Below are 13,562 nucleotides of genomic sequence, written 5' to 3'. Positions count from 1 at the left end.
TGAGCGGAAGTTGAGGCGGGGCCTCAAGTTGAGAATTGGTGGGTCTTATATTCGAGAGTATAGACACCTAGTGGACGCTGCAGCTCATATGGAGCTTATGATGCAGGAGGAGGATGAGGGTCAGAGAGGCTCCAAGAGGAGCCAGGATAGTCAGGGTGATGGCAGGAGACAGAAGGGTTATAACCCTCAGCAGTCTCAGGGTGCAGTCTCTAGATCGACCTTTCTAGTGCCGAGTGTAGGCTCGGGGAGAGGCAGTCAGGGGGAATTCACTTGTTACAAGTGTGGCCAGCTGGGTCACAAGGTTTCGGTTTGCCCGCTGAAGGGTGGGGGTCAGAAAGCTGCTTCTTCTTCAGCTAGACCGCAGAGTCAGAGTTTGGGCAGGGGGCAGCTCCTGACTTGTTATCAGTGTGGACAACTTGGGCACATGAAGAGGTTTTGCCCACAGTTGAGTGCCACTTCGGGAGCGTCTGGTTCTAGGCAGACGCAGGGTTTTCAGCCAGCTCAATCTGTGCAGGCCTCGAGGACCAATCCGGGAGTTTCGTCATCCCAGTCTGTGCAGCAGTCTTTTGCTCCGAGAGGTGAGCAGGTAGACCAGGGGCCTACGGGGCGCGTGTATGCTGTTACCGCGCAGGATTTAGTACCGACTCCATCAGTAGTGAGAGGTACTTTTCTGTTTTGCAACTCAGTTGCTAATGTGTTGATAGACACGGGTGCATCTCATTCTTTTGTATCTGCTGCATTTGCATCTGTTTTGGAATTGGAGTTAGCACAGTTAGCATCTCCTATTTGTGTGGTATCGCCTTTGGGTGGTGAGTTGATCCTAAAACAGGGTGTTAGAGGATGTGATATTGAGGTCGCCGACTATAGGCTTCCTTTTCCGTTTGTTGTCATGCCCATGAAGGGTTTTGATGTTATTTTGGGTATGGACTGGTTATCGTCATACCGGGCTGTTATTGATTGCTACCGCCAGAGGGTTACATTGTGTACCTTGAGCGGGGAGTGGTTCCATTTCTTGGGAGACCGGGTTGGTAGTGTTTTGCCACCGGGGTATGATTCGCGAGGGCGAAGTGAGCTTAGTAGTCTACTTGCTAGCTTTGAGAGTGGTGAGAGTGGTGAGACCCAGCATGTATTGCCGAGGGTGGTTTGTGAGTATTCGGATGTTTTTCCCGAAGATCTTGTTAGTTTGCCACCTCACCGAGAGATAGAGTTCTCTATTGATTTAGTGCCTGGTACGGCGCCGATTTCTATGGCACCTTACCGTTTTGCTCCAGCAGAGTTGGTTGAGTTGAAAGTTCAGCTCCAGGAATTGCTAGATAAGGGCTTTGTTCGCCCTAGTGTTTCACCGTGGGGAGCACCGGCCCTCTTTGTTAAAAAGAAAGATGGTGCCTTGAGATTGTGTATAGACTACCGGAAGTTGAATCGGGCTACGGTTAAGAATAAGTATCCTATGCCCCGTATAGATGATTTGTTTGACCAGTTGAAGGGTTCCCGTTGTTTCTCTAAGATAGACTTGAGATCGGGTTACCATCAGTTGAGGGTTAGGGAGGAAGATATTCCTAAGACGGCATTCCGTACGCGGTATGGCCATTATGAGTTTCTAGTGATGCCATTCGGGCTTACCAATGCACCGGCAGTCTTTATGGACTTGATGAACCGGATTTTCCGAGAGTTCTTAGACCGATTTGTGGTTGTCTTCGTGGACGACATCCTTATCTATTCGTCTTCTGAGGAGGAGCACGAGGCACACTTGAGAGTGGTGCTTGAGTTACTTAGAGCCCATAGGCTGTATGCCAAGTTTGGGAAGTGTGAGTTCTGGCTGGGGGAAGTCAAATTCTTAGGCCACGTGGTATCCGGGGAAGGGGTGTCTGTTGATACATCCAAGGTTGAGGCAGTGCAAGATTGGGCACAGCCTAAGAGTGTGTTTGAGATCCGCAGTTTTCTGGGATTGGCTGGGTATTACCGTCGGTTTGTGAAAGATTTCTCCAGGTTAGCGTCACCGTTGACTAGGCTGACTCAGAAGGGAGTCAAGTTTGTGTGGAGTGAGACTTGTGAAAAGTCGTTCCAAGAGCTGAAAGTTAGATTGACCACCGCTCCGGTGTTGATTATTCCGGAGAGAGGGTTGGGTTATGCGGTTTATTGTGATGCCTCACGAGAGGGTTTGGGTTGTGTGTTGATGCAAGAAGGGAAAGTGGTAGCTTATGGCTCACGTCAGTTGAAAATACACGAGAAGAATTACCCCACACACGACCTAGAGTTAGCAGCTGTGATCTTTGCCTTGAAAATCTGGAGGCACTACCTTTATGGTGAGAGGTTCGAGGTATTCTCGGATCACAAGAGTTTGAAGTATCTGTTTACACAGAGAGACTTGAATCTGAGGTAGAGGAGATGGATGGAGTTCATCGAGGATTATGATTTTGAGTTACATTATCATCCGGGAAAGGCCAATGTTGTGGCCGATGCCCTTAGTAGGAAAACCATTAGTGATGTAGCTTGTATAGCCATCCGGGAATGGGTGATGTTGGGAGCACTTGGCGAGTTTGATTTGCTACTGGGCGAATCTGTTGAGGCTGCGGCCTTGTTTTCTGTCGTTGTGCAGCCTACGCTTGTGATTAGAGTGTTAGAGGCACAGAGAGGTGACCTTGAGGTAGGATCCATCCGAGAAAAGATCTCCAGTGGGAAAGTTGAGAAGGGTTTGACGGTATATCCCGACCTGAGTGTGAGATACCGGGACCGTTTGTTTGTACCGGAGGCTTGCCGAGAAGAGGTACTCCGAGAGTTTCATCATTCGCGCCTTGCGGTGCATCCGGGAGGTACTAAGATGTATCAGGATTTGGGTCGCCAGTTTTGGTGGCGGGGTATGAAGAGAGATGTGGCTGTTTTCGTATCGAAGTGCCTTACTTGCCAGCAAGTGAAGGCCGAGCATCAGAGGCCAGCGGGTTTGTTGCAACCCTTGCCTATTGCCGAGTGGAAGTGGGAGCATGTCACTATGGACTTCGTTGTAGGTCTTCCGAGGACTCAACGGGGTAGTGATGCTATTTGGGTGGTTGTAGACCGGTTGACTAAGTCGGCGCACTTTATTCCTATGCGCGTGAGAGATTCGGTGAATCATCTTGCCGATTTGTACATTCGGGATGTAGTGAGATTGCACGGGGTCCCAGTGACGATCGTCTCAGATAGAGATCCTCGTTTTACTGCTAGGTTGTGGCAGAGTTTGCAGAGTGCCTTGGGCACTAAGTTGACCTTTAGTACGGCTTATCATCCTCAGACTGACGGGCAGTCCGAGCGTACTATTCAGATCCTCGAGGATATGCTTCGGGGTTGTGTCCTGGATTTCAGTGGGACGTGGGAGAGGCACTTGCCATTGGTAGAGTTTGCCTACAACAACAGTTTTCAGTCTAGCATCGGTATGGCACCGTTTGAGGCCTTGTATGGCCGACCGTGTAGGTCTCCAGTTTGTTGGGCCGAGGTGGGTGATGCACCTTTGTTGGGTCCGGAGTTGGTTAGGGAGACGACGGAGAAAGTTGAGCTTATCCGTAGGAGGCTTGTTACAGCCCAGAGTCGACAAAAGAGTTATGCCGACCGTAGGAGGAGACCTTTGGCGTTTGTGGTAAGTGATCATGTCTTTCTGAAGATATCACCTCGACGAGGCTTGATGAGATTTGGGAAGAGTGGGAAGTTATCCCCTCGGTTTATTGGTCCTTTTGAGATCCTTGAGAGGATTGGTGAGGTTGCTTATCGATTAGCCTTACCACCGCAGTTGTCCGGAGTGCATGACGTGTTTCATGTGAGTATGCTTCGGAGGTATGAGCCAGATCCATCACATGTGTTGGATTGGACTGATTTAGAGGTAGATGAGGATGCCTCGTATGAGGAGAGACCGGTTCGGGTCTTGGATAGGCGGGATCAGGTCCTGCGTGGCAAGACCATTCCTTTGGTGAAAGTCTTGTGGAAACATCACGGAGTGGAGGAAGCCACTTGGGAACGTGAGTTGGAAGTCCGAGAGAAATATCCGGACTTGTTTGTTGACGTGTGATCTTGTATTTAAATTTTACTTTTTGCTGAACTTAAGAGCTTTTATATATGTCTTAAGTTGTGAAACATTGAAAATGTTTTGATTATTGGAAGTATGTTTGGAACTTGCCTCATAAGGAAGTTGAATGTGACACTATATGTGTTGAATATATTGTTGAAATTGGAAAGATAGTGCATAATGTTAATGCATGTTGAAAGTACATATGTTGTTTACATATTGTGATATGTCTCTTGTTAAAGGGATGGGATGACCGGTAATGGGTCGAATTGTTGACTGTTCAAGTGTAACACTGTTTAAAATGGAGGAAAGCTTGTTTTGCAACTTGTGCTTAATTTTGGGGGCGAAATTCTTTAAGGGGGGGAGGTTATAGCGATCCCGGGTTTACCCTTGTTGTACAGTGATCCGGACATGTGTCCGTGGATGTTGGTAGTTGTTTATTATCTTGTTTACATCCTTTCTTACTTTGTATTTGAGTTATAGGATGAGTTGGGCGGGTTGGTTACAGGTTGGTTGAGTTTAGAAACCAAAACTAGTTGCCCAGATTTTTGGCCTGTCCGCTCGAGCGGAGGTGTTGGCGCTCGAGCGGGGAATACATCCATCCAGTATCTTGTTGTGCAGTGTTGTGAGCTCGAGCGTAGGGTTGGGAGCTCGAGCGGAGGTCTGGTTCTGCAAAAGTGCTGGGCGAGTGCATTCTGCGCTCGAGCGGGAGGTTGGCCGCTCGAGCGGAAGTCTGTGAGTGGCCGCTCGAGCGGGGTGTTTTACGCTCGAGCGGAGACCTGGGTTAAAGTCCCGAAATTGTGACTTTTCAAATCACTTTTTCACTTTCTCTTCTCTCTCTTACTTTTCCAAAATCACCATTGTTGAGCCTCTCACTCTAGACTCTACCTTCTCTCTAGGTTTTGATCTAGTAGGAGTGATTTACTCACCTTTGGCCTTTACAAAAAAGTTGTTGATCGTCGAGGGCTTCATTTTAATCTGAAAATCTCGGGTTTTGGAGCACGTTGGGTTTTGTCGTCTTCTCCTTTGGGACTCCGAATTTGAGGTAGGGATAACCTACTCCTCTCTATGGGTTTTGTCTTTAAATTTTGGTATTTTGAGATGTTGGGCTTGGTTTGATAATTTTGTGAAGGTTTGGGGCTTTTGTGTAATTTTACAAAAGTTGGGGTTTTATTCATAATAAACCTAGATGCATGTTTGGCATAGAAAAGTGGAATGATTGTTGAATCATTGATGAAAATGGGACCTAAGGGTTGAGATGGTAATTATGGAAAATGGCCTAATTACATTGTTTAATTAATTGGGATAATTAATTGGTGAGAAATGAGGAAATGAAATGTTGATTGAATATCCATTTGTGCATTTATTTTCTGTTTTAGAAATAACTGCTTTGGGCTATCGGTGGAGGATAGTCGAGATTGTTGTAGACAATGCATGATGATTAGGTAAACGGAAACTAATCAATGGAATGTGTCATGGAACTTGACGGTTGATAGAATACATTAATTGTGTGTATTGTGTGATTGTATATAGAACCAATGTGTTTATATACGTTATGTGTAGAGGAGGAGATAGGGGATGTACTCCGCGGTTTAGGGGAAGATAGGGGATGTACCTCTAAACCGGATAGGTATTGGGAGGAGATAGGGGATGAACTCCGTAGACAGAGCTCATATGCTTGTCTAGAGAAGTGAAGATAGAGCTCATATGCTTATCTTTGTGAAGTGTGGATACAGCTTGTATGCTTATCTGTGGATATTGTTGATATACATATCTGTTGTAGAATGTGGATACAGCTTGTATGTTTATCTGTGGATATTGTTGATATACATATCTGTTGAGAATGTGGATATAGCTTTTATGCTTATCTGAATGTGAGATATAGTTTTTATACATATCTGTGGAAATGATGATAGAGCTAGCATGCTTATCTGTTGAAAAAGGGAAAATGAAAAGTAATTGGGACTTGTAAGTCGTTGACATAAATATGTAATTTATGTGATTGTATCAGTGTTGACCAACTATCAATTGCTAATGTTTTAGTCATTGTCCATGGTTGGTTTAGTGTATTTCTACTGGGCTGTGGCTCACCCTATATGGGAATATCATTTTCAGGTGCAGGAAGCATGCCACCTCCAAGGACATAGCTGGGAGGCTAGTGGCGGGCATAGTTATGTCGTTTTACTTTTGATGTATTACATGTAATTTCAAGCCAAGGGCTTAATGTGTAAACGAGTTAGAACTCTTTGTTGTAACCAAGTGTTAACTTGGAAAGCTGTAAGCCCGTAGGGCATTTTGTTATGAGGTTAACATGTAATACTTATGTCTTGGAATTCTAATGAATGAAAGGAATGCAGTTAGTTTAAATGTAAACGCATGTCTTATCTGATGGGTTTATTGTTATTATTTTGAGGGCGTGACAGAATAAAATACGCAAACCACCAGGGACCTTCAACCTCAAACCCACTTGATTCCCAAAGATTTTATAAAATGAAATAAGTAAAAATATGAAAGTGAAAAGAATGGCACAGCTTATTTTATAAGAAAGCAATAAAGGAAATTGCATTTTGTGAAACAATTATTAGTGCAAAAAATTACCTGAGCAACTACAGATCCATGAATATCATAGCCAGGGACAAAGGAAATGTCATCAACCAAACCATTCTCAAACCCCAATTCAACCTGCAACAAGTAAAATGTAGTTGCAGCTCAAGCAAAAATATATAGGCGTGCACATGTGTGTTTTTTGGTGAGTATAGGGGGAGAGAGCCACACAACAAATAACAGCAAGGCGAAATAGAAAGCCTTTGAAAAGAAAACAAGCATCTGACCTCTGCAGAACCTCTAACTTCAACATTAAAATCAGGACGTGAAGCACGTAGTTTGTATTTTCCTAAACCCAAGAACAGCTAATGTTAAGTCAGTGAACCGATGTTCTTGACAATCAATAACAATTAAAAACAAGAAGAGCATCAGGTAAGATTTACAGGAATAACAAGAAAACCAGAATACTGAGAATAAATTATGGTTTGCTATAAGTCAAATTCATTATTTCCAGAAAACACTTATTAACATTATTTAAAGATGGTTAAATGAGGTTTTCAGATGAAGTTCCAGAACAAGTTTAGAACAGCCGACCCTTTGTTGGGTCACTAGCAAGTGAACTACAGACCTGGGATAATGTTAGTGAACGAGTAACTTCTTGTTGGTGATGTTAAAACAGATGTGACAAGATCACCCGTGGGAGATAAAAGCTCAACATTTACATTTGATGGACCCCCATTTTTATTTGAACAGCTCTCTCCACCAATAGATCCCACAACTCTTCCAGACACGGTGAACCTACAGATATAGGAAATTTAGGAGAGTGATACACAGCACAATATGGAAGCAAAAAAATTTAGAAAGAACAATGCTAGAGATGCAAAGAGAGTTGACAACATGAATAAAATACCACAGGTTTCATATATATTTAAAATAATAATAATAATAATAATAATAATAATAATAACCTAAAGCAACTGAGCATACTCGATGAATCTAAAATTTATATCCTCATTTGCATTGCAACCAGCCTGATCAACAACGACAGGAACCTACAAGAAAATTATTTTTTTTTCCTCTCACATTTTAGGTCCAACAGAATTACAAAATGCACTCCTACAAAGGACTAGAAACATCCTACATGGGAAACATTACATACTGACAAGTTGACAACTAATATACTTAACTTGATCGGGATCCCATGACCATCCTTCTGGTCCCTTGACTTTAATTACAAAGGAACCCCGTAGAAGAAAGCATTAAAGATGAAAACTATGCAATATAAGGAGGTCAAACAAGCATGTCAAGAAAATAAAATGCCTTGCTGATGGAGTAGGAAATTCTAGCCCTGATTGTGTTGGATTTTTTTTCCAAGCATTATATTTTTTTATTTTCATGGGAATAAAACCTCTCTGCATGTGGGGATAAGACCACATACATCCAACCCTTCTTAGACCTTGTAGTGGTGGGAGTCTCATGCACAATTGCACTAGGCTGCCTTTTTTTATTGTTATTTTCTTACAAAGATGATAATAAATGGATGAAGTCTGTTGTAGCCAGATGACATAACCAGTTTATTAGGTTTCTAAGCCACTTACCAAATTGAGAATCTGAAAATTCATGAATGCCTCCTCCAGATTGCAAACAATCACGGGGTGGTCAGCCACAAGTTTTTGAATTCAAGGATTGTTCCCTATAATATTACAAAGAAAAATATACCTTAACAGAAAAGTATGCCCACACATTTGGCTTGCTTTTAAAACTCAGCTCCTGTAAAAATTCCAATGACTTGGTAAATGTTCATCATGAAACAAACCCCCTCCCCCCCACCCCCCCAAACCCAAAATAAATAAATAATAATAAAAGAAAGACTTCTAACTATCTTTGAAAATCTAACTTGTACTTTCCCACTAGTAGGCTTAAAACCATCATCTGGATCCTCATTTGTTACACGCACAGCTACACAATGACCTTTTGGCCTTGTAGATTCTGCCTTGTCAAAGTCAAATGGGGTAGCAAAGACAGAAGTTCTCCTCCAAGCATCGTATCCTCCACCATGTTCCATTCCATAAAATCGCCTAATTTGTAGTTAAATAGGCACAGGAAAATAATTGACATAAATAACAAGAAAATTTATAAAGATTTTAAAATAAAAAACCCAAATCTGGTAAGATTATACCAGGAATTTTCCAGAGAGGAATCCCCATTCCCACTGCAACCTGTGCTGCTGGCAGATTTATTTCAGCTATCCACTCAGTGACAGGGTGTTCTACCTACAGCAGAGCTTGTTGTAAGAAATTTATAATGATCATGGTGAACATACATGATAAATGATTTCCCATGCATTTATAACTCATTTGCAACAGAATAAAATCAAAATTGGACAACCAATTAGCAACCAACCAATGGTCGATTCTGCCATTTATATAGAGTCTAACACTATGGCATAAACATAAGACTCTATATAACTTGCTTTAGTCCATTGAAAAATAAATCTATCAAATGATTAACATTTTCACCTCATCAAATTATGTAATGACAAATGAAAAAATATACCATGCATACACAGTCTAGTCTAAAAATAAAACTATACTAGTTGTTACCTTATGCATGTCCGACAGGCGCAACTTCACCCACATTCCGCAAACCATTCACTTCCTTAGTTGTATACACAGCACACCACTGTAGACGTCCCCGAACGCCCCGGGAGGATGAGTCCCGTTCCCGTTCATTTTGCGGGTCTACTACAGTTCAGGACTCTCAAATTGTCACGGTTTTTAATCTAAACCAAAGAGTCCAAATCTGGCAAATCGTTTTGAGAAACAGATTTTTGAAAAGAAGTGCCAAACATGGACTGCTTTGCCAGATACAGAGTCGCCACCTAAATATTTTTTATGGGGAATTTAGAAAACCCTGACTCGGTGCCAAAGGCCACGTGTCCGTCATCACCAAAGTTGTCTCGGCTTGGGAGCTTGGGTACGATTGGGGAAGGTCAGCTATGAGTACCCCCTCTCGCCCGATCCGAAGATCGGCCTCTACTAACCGTGATATCCGTTTTTGAAAACGTTATGTGTTCTTATTCCATTTATTAGCCTAGAATTACTATGTTATGCGCACAGCAAACAAGTATAGACCAAATCGCCTAAATTGGAACAAAACATTTCATGCTTGTTTTGAAAATGGTTTGCTACTCGCAAGTAGGCTGAAATGCAGATTTTGCCACCCTCAAGTGGGCTTTAGAAAAGATGGTTTTGCCACTATCTAGTGGGCTTAAAACTCACAGTTTTAATGCATTATTCCAATTTAGGTAATTGAACCTCCATCCACAGGCATTCAAGCAGTTATATCACATAAGCAACTAGCCTCATGGTAATCATGTTGTTATGGCAACACTCACACGCATGCGGTATGTTAAAGCATAAATGCTTGCCGAGTACTCCAAGCCAAAATAGAAACTAGTTAGTAATCATATGCATGATCCTAGTTTAAGATGGCTAATGCAACACATACGAAATGCAACTAGAAATGGGCTCGGCTATTCTAAACATGGCATGTGAAATGCTACAACTAACACGTATCCAATTTGGAATTGAAACACAATGCAGTTAGCATGATGTGCCGAGCCTGGTGCATGCGAGACAAATGTATGAATGCACGCATGCATAGCATAAGGTATGCTAATTTAAATATGCCCTAGTCTACCATCATAAGCGGGTAAATAAAAGAGAAGAAAGACGTGGGGTTGGAAGACATGCACACACGCACCCACACTTATTACAAATTCACCCTCGCTCGGAGGGACCAAAAGAATAATACAAATTAATTAACCTACAAGCTAATTAATTATTATAGACCACCTAATTAATTAAGCAAATTAACTAAGCTTAAGAAAGCAGTAAAGGCCTCGGGAAGAGGATTCAATGCGCGCGTGCTCGGGTTTGCTCAGAAATCCAACGCCATGCACAAGTTTGCCTCTGCTTTGACTGTTCTGCTTCTCTGAAAATTGCACAACTCCCAAGGTTGCTTCTCTGAGTGTTGTGGAACACTACCGGCTGAGTGAGAACACCACCGGCCATGGAGAATGGTCACCGGCCACAAACTTATGCTCTCGGCCAAATATTCTTTGCCGATCAGCACTCAATACTGCCGGCCGGCCAAATTTTCCTGCTGAATCTGTTTTTGACAGCAGCAGAGGGCAAGACATAGCATGGCAATGCAATGTATGCACCAAACACACTCCTTATCATATTTATGACTCAAAGGAGGATGGGCCTCGATTCTCGGGCCACCAATCATGCATTTCGATGCATGATGGCCCAAGGGACCAAGTATGCATTTTGATTTCAAATGCAATGCACACACACAAACCAAGGCCCAATCCCTATCACTAGATCAAGGGACAAGGTATGCATGCTAGATGGAATGCAACCTAGGCATGCAAACTAGTATGCTATATGAACATGAGGGCAAGCATGCAAACATGAACATGGGGGAAGCATGCAACAAAATGCAATATAGCTAAGCATGTGTCAACAATGCAAGTAATGAGCATGCAAACATTATGCAACCGAAGCATGCAAGCATGTAGCAATGTGATCACATTTGAACAACATGCGAAAGGTGGACTTAGACTAATATGGACAAGCCTCGGCCATGTCTAAATAGGAAGCCAAAATGCTATGGAATGGAGGCAAATACACACACAAACAATGCATGCAAAAATGGCCCAACGCTTAAGCATTAAAGAACATCTTTTAAGCACACTTAAAAGAGGATAATCATGGACAAATGGCATGCACATCAAACTCTGAAAATCATGTTAAGATAATACCAAAGCCAACTACCAATGCAAGCAAGGCATGCAACCAAGCCCAAGAACTTAAACTATGGTTAAATGACACATGAAACAAATGACCAAAGTGGACCAAAACAGTCCCAAATCATGTTAAGGCAAGTCCTAAAAATCACCTACATGGCATCTAAATGATCTACACATGGAGGCATGCACAAATGCTTAAACATGGAGCATACAACACAACCTCTTAGAGGCATCAAAGGCAAGGATACAAGCATGTTATAAGGACTGAAATAACATGATAAGTGGTTCCAAACCACTGAAACAATGCAAGTAATGCATGCTAGAGAGGCCAAAGCTTAAGGCATTCAAGAGGGATTGCATGGTATCTATACAAAGCAAGACATGAATGACTCAAATGACCTAAAAAAGTCCCTTAGCACATCAAAATATGCATGTAAGCTTCACAAGGGTAAGCCTAAATCATGCTAGAACAAGGGTCTACACCTAAAGCATGTTAAGGCAAAAATGTGTCATTACAAGACATGTATGCAAGGAATGCAAGGTGTGTCCAAAACAACTAAAAACAGAGCTATATTATGACATAATAAGCACAAAAATCAGTTAAAGTATGGCCAACATACACTTAAACAAGATGCTCCCTCAAGAGGCAAAAATAGCCCTTTTCAAGGACAACAAGGAGAGGGGGTGGCCCTCTCCTTCTTAGGACCTCAAGGCACCATCCTCACCTCTGAAATCCCTCAAGATTTCAGTGGTGAGGAGGCCCAAACACAATGGTCCTGGAGCTCAACCGAAATGGCACAAAACAAAGGCCAAACAAGCCTTAAGAGGGGTCAAACAACCCCAAAGCTTAACACACCCTTAACAAACTATTTAGAGCACTCAAAAACAAGACTTTTCTATGCTATATGCTAAGCTCAAAAATAGATGCAAGATAGGCTAAAAAGCTTTGCAAAAAAAGGGGTAAAAAGGGACAAAAGTCTTACCCTTGTAGCACAGCAGCAAATCAGCAACTTTTGGACCAAAAAAGGGCTTCAAATCACCCCAAGAATCACCTCCAAGGATCTCAGCTCAATAAGGGGAGTAGAGAACTAGGTGTTTGTATACGAAAGTGCAAAGAAAATGCACTTTTGAGCACAAACAAGCCCTAAACCTTAGAGAGAGAGGCAGAAAATGTAGAGAGAGAGAGAGATTTGTTTGCTCCAAGTTCTATATCTCTTCCTTCTCCTCTTCTCGTATGTGAGAGGGCTTGATTGATATAGATATGTATCAATCTGCAGCTCCTCAGAACACCCACGTCCAGGCATGGGCTGGGGTATGGCCTAGAATGACAGCTGCCAGCTGTCTATAGAAATATCTGTTGGAAATCACACTTGGCCAACCGGCTATCAAAGTGGTCGACCGGCAGTCAAATTGGCCGGCCGGCCATCACATTTGACCGATTGAAAATCAAGGCGGCCGGTGGGCAGGAGACTTGGTCGACAGGCTACCTCCTTCCCTCAGGAACACATCCACAAGCTCTTGGTGCAACCAAGCACAAAACAGTGAAGTTAAGAGATTCTAAGGCAAGGCGCGCAACCAAGACTTTTCGAAACTCAAAACAAACACAAGCATGGATAATCATCGCGTGTTCAAACGATGACGTCCAAGCCTTGAGGACGGTCAAAAATGGGGTGTCTACAACCACGTGTTGCAGAAGTTTCACATATAACAACTGCTGATTCAGCAAGTTCTTCATCAGATGGATTGGCAGTATGCACGCCTCACAGCAACATTGCAGCAGTAGCAGCAGCCGCAACAAGCATCAGCCACCACGGCAGCAGGAGCCAATAGAATTAAAGATGAAGCCATTTTTTCTTTCTGTTGGGAACAAAAAATGAATTTGAAAACAAGTTACTACAAATGAATATTAAAAATACAAGATCAAAAAAGACACATTGACACCCTATACATTTTTCCTGATGATTAAAATATTGTCAGCCTAACCATCTAAAACAAATTCAATCTTAGCTTCCCATGACCTATTATTACTTAGCAATTCATACTACACCTAAACCCTAATTGATCCACTTCCTGAACGTGTATTTCTAAGTAACCTGTATTTCTCTATAAAACATACAAAAAAAACCTTTACATAACATTGCGTAAAAACTAAACTGAACACATCATAAC

The sequence above is a fragment of the Camellia sinensis genome, chromosome 5 (assembly GCF_055761805.1).
Source record: "Camellia sinensis isolate YWXY chromosome 5, ASM5576180v1, whole genome shotgun sequence".
NCBI classification, from domain to species: domain Eukaryota; kingdom Viridiplantae; phylum Streptophyta; class Magnoliopsida; order Ericales; family Theaceae; genus Camellia; species Camellia sinensis.
The sequence above is the reverse complement of the archived record's forward strand: the minus strand, read 5'-3'. Positions refer to the sequence as shown.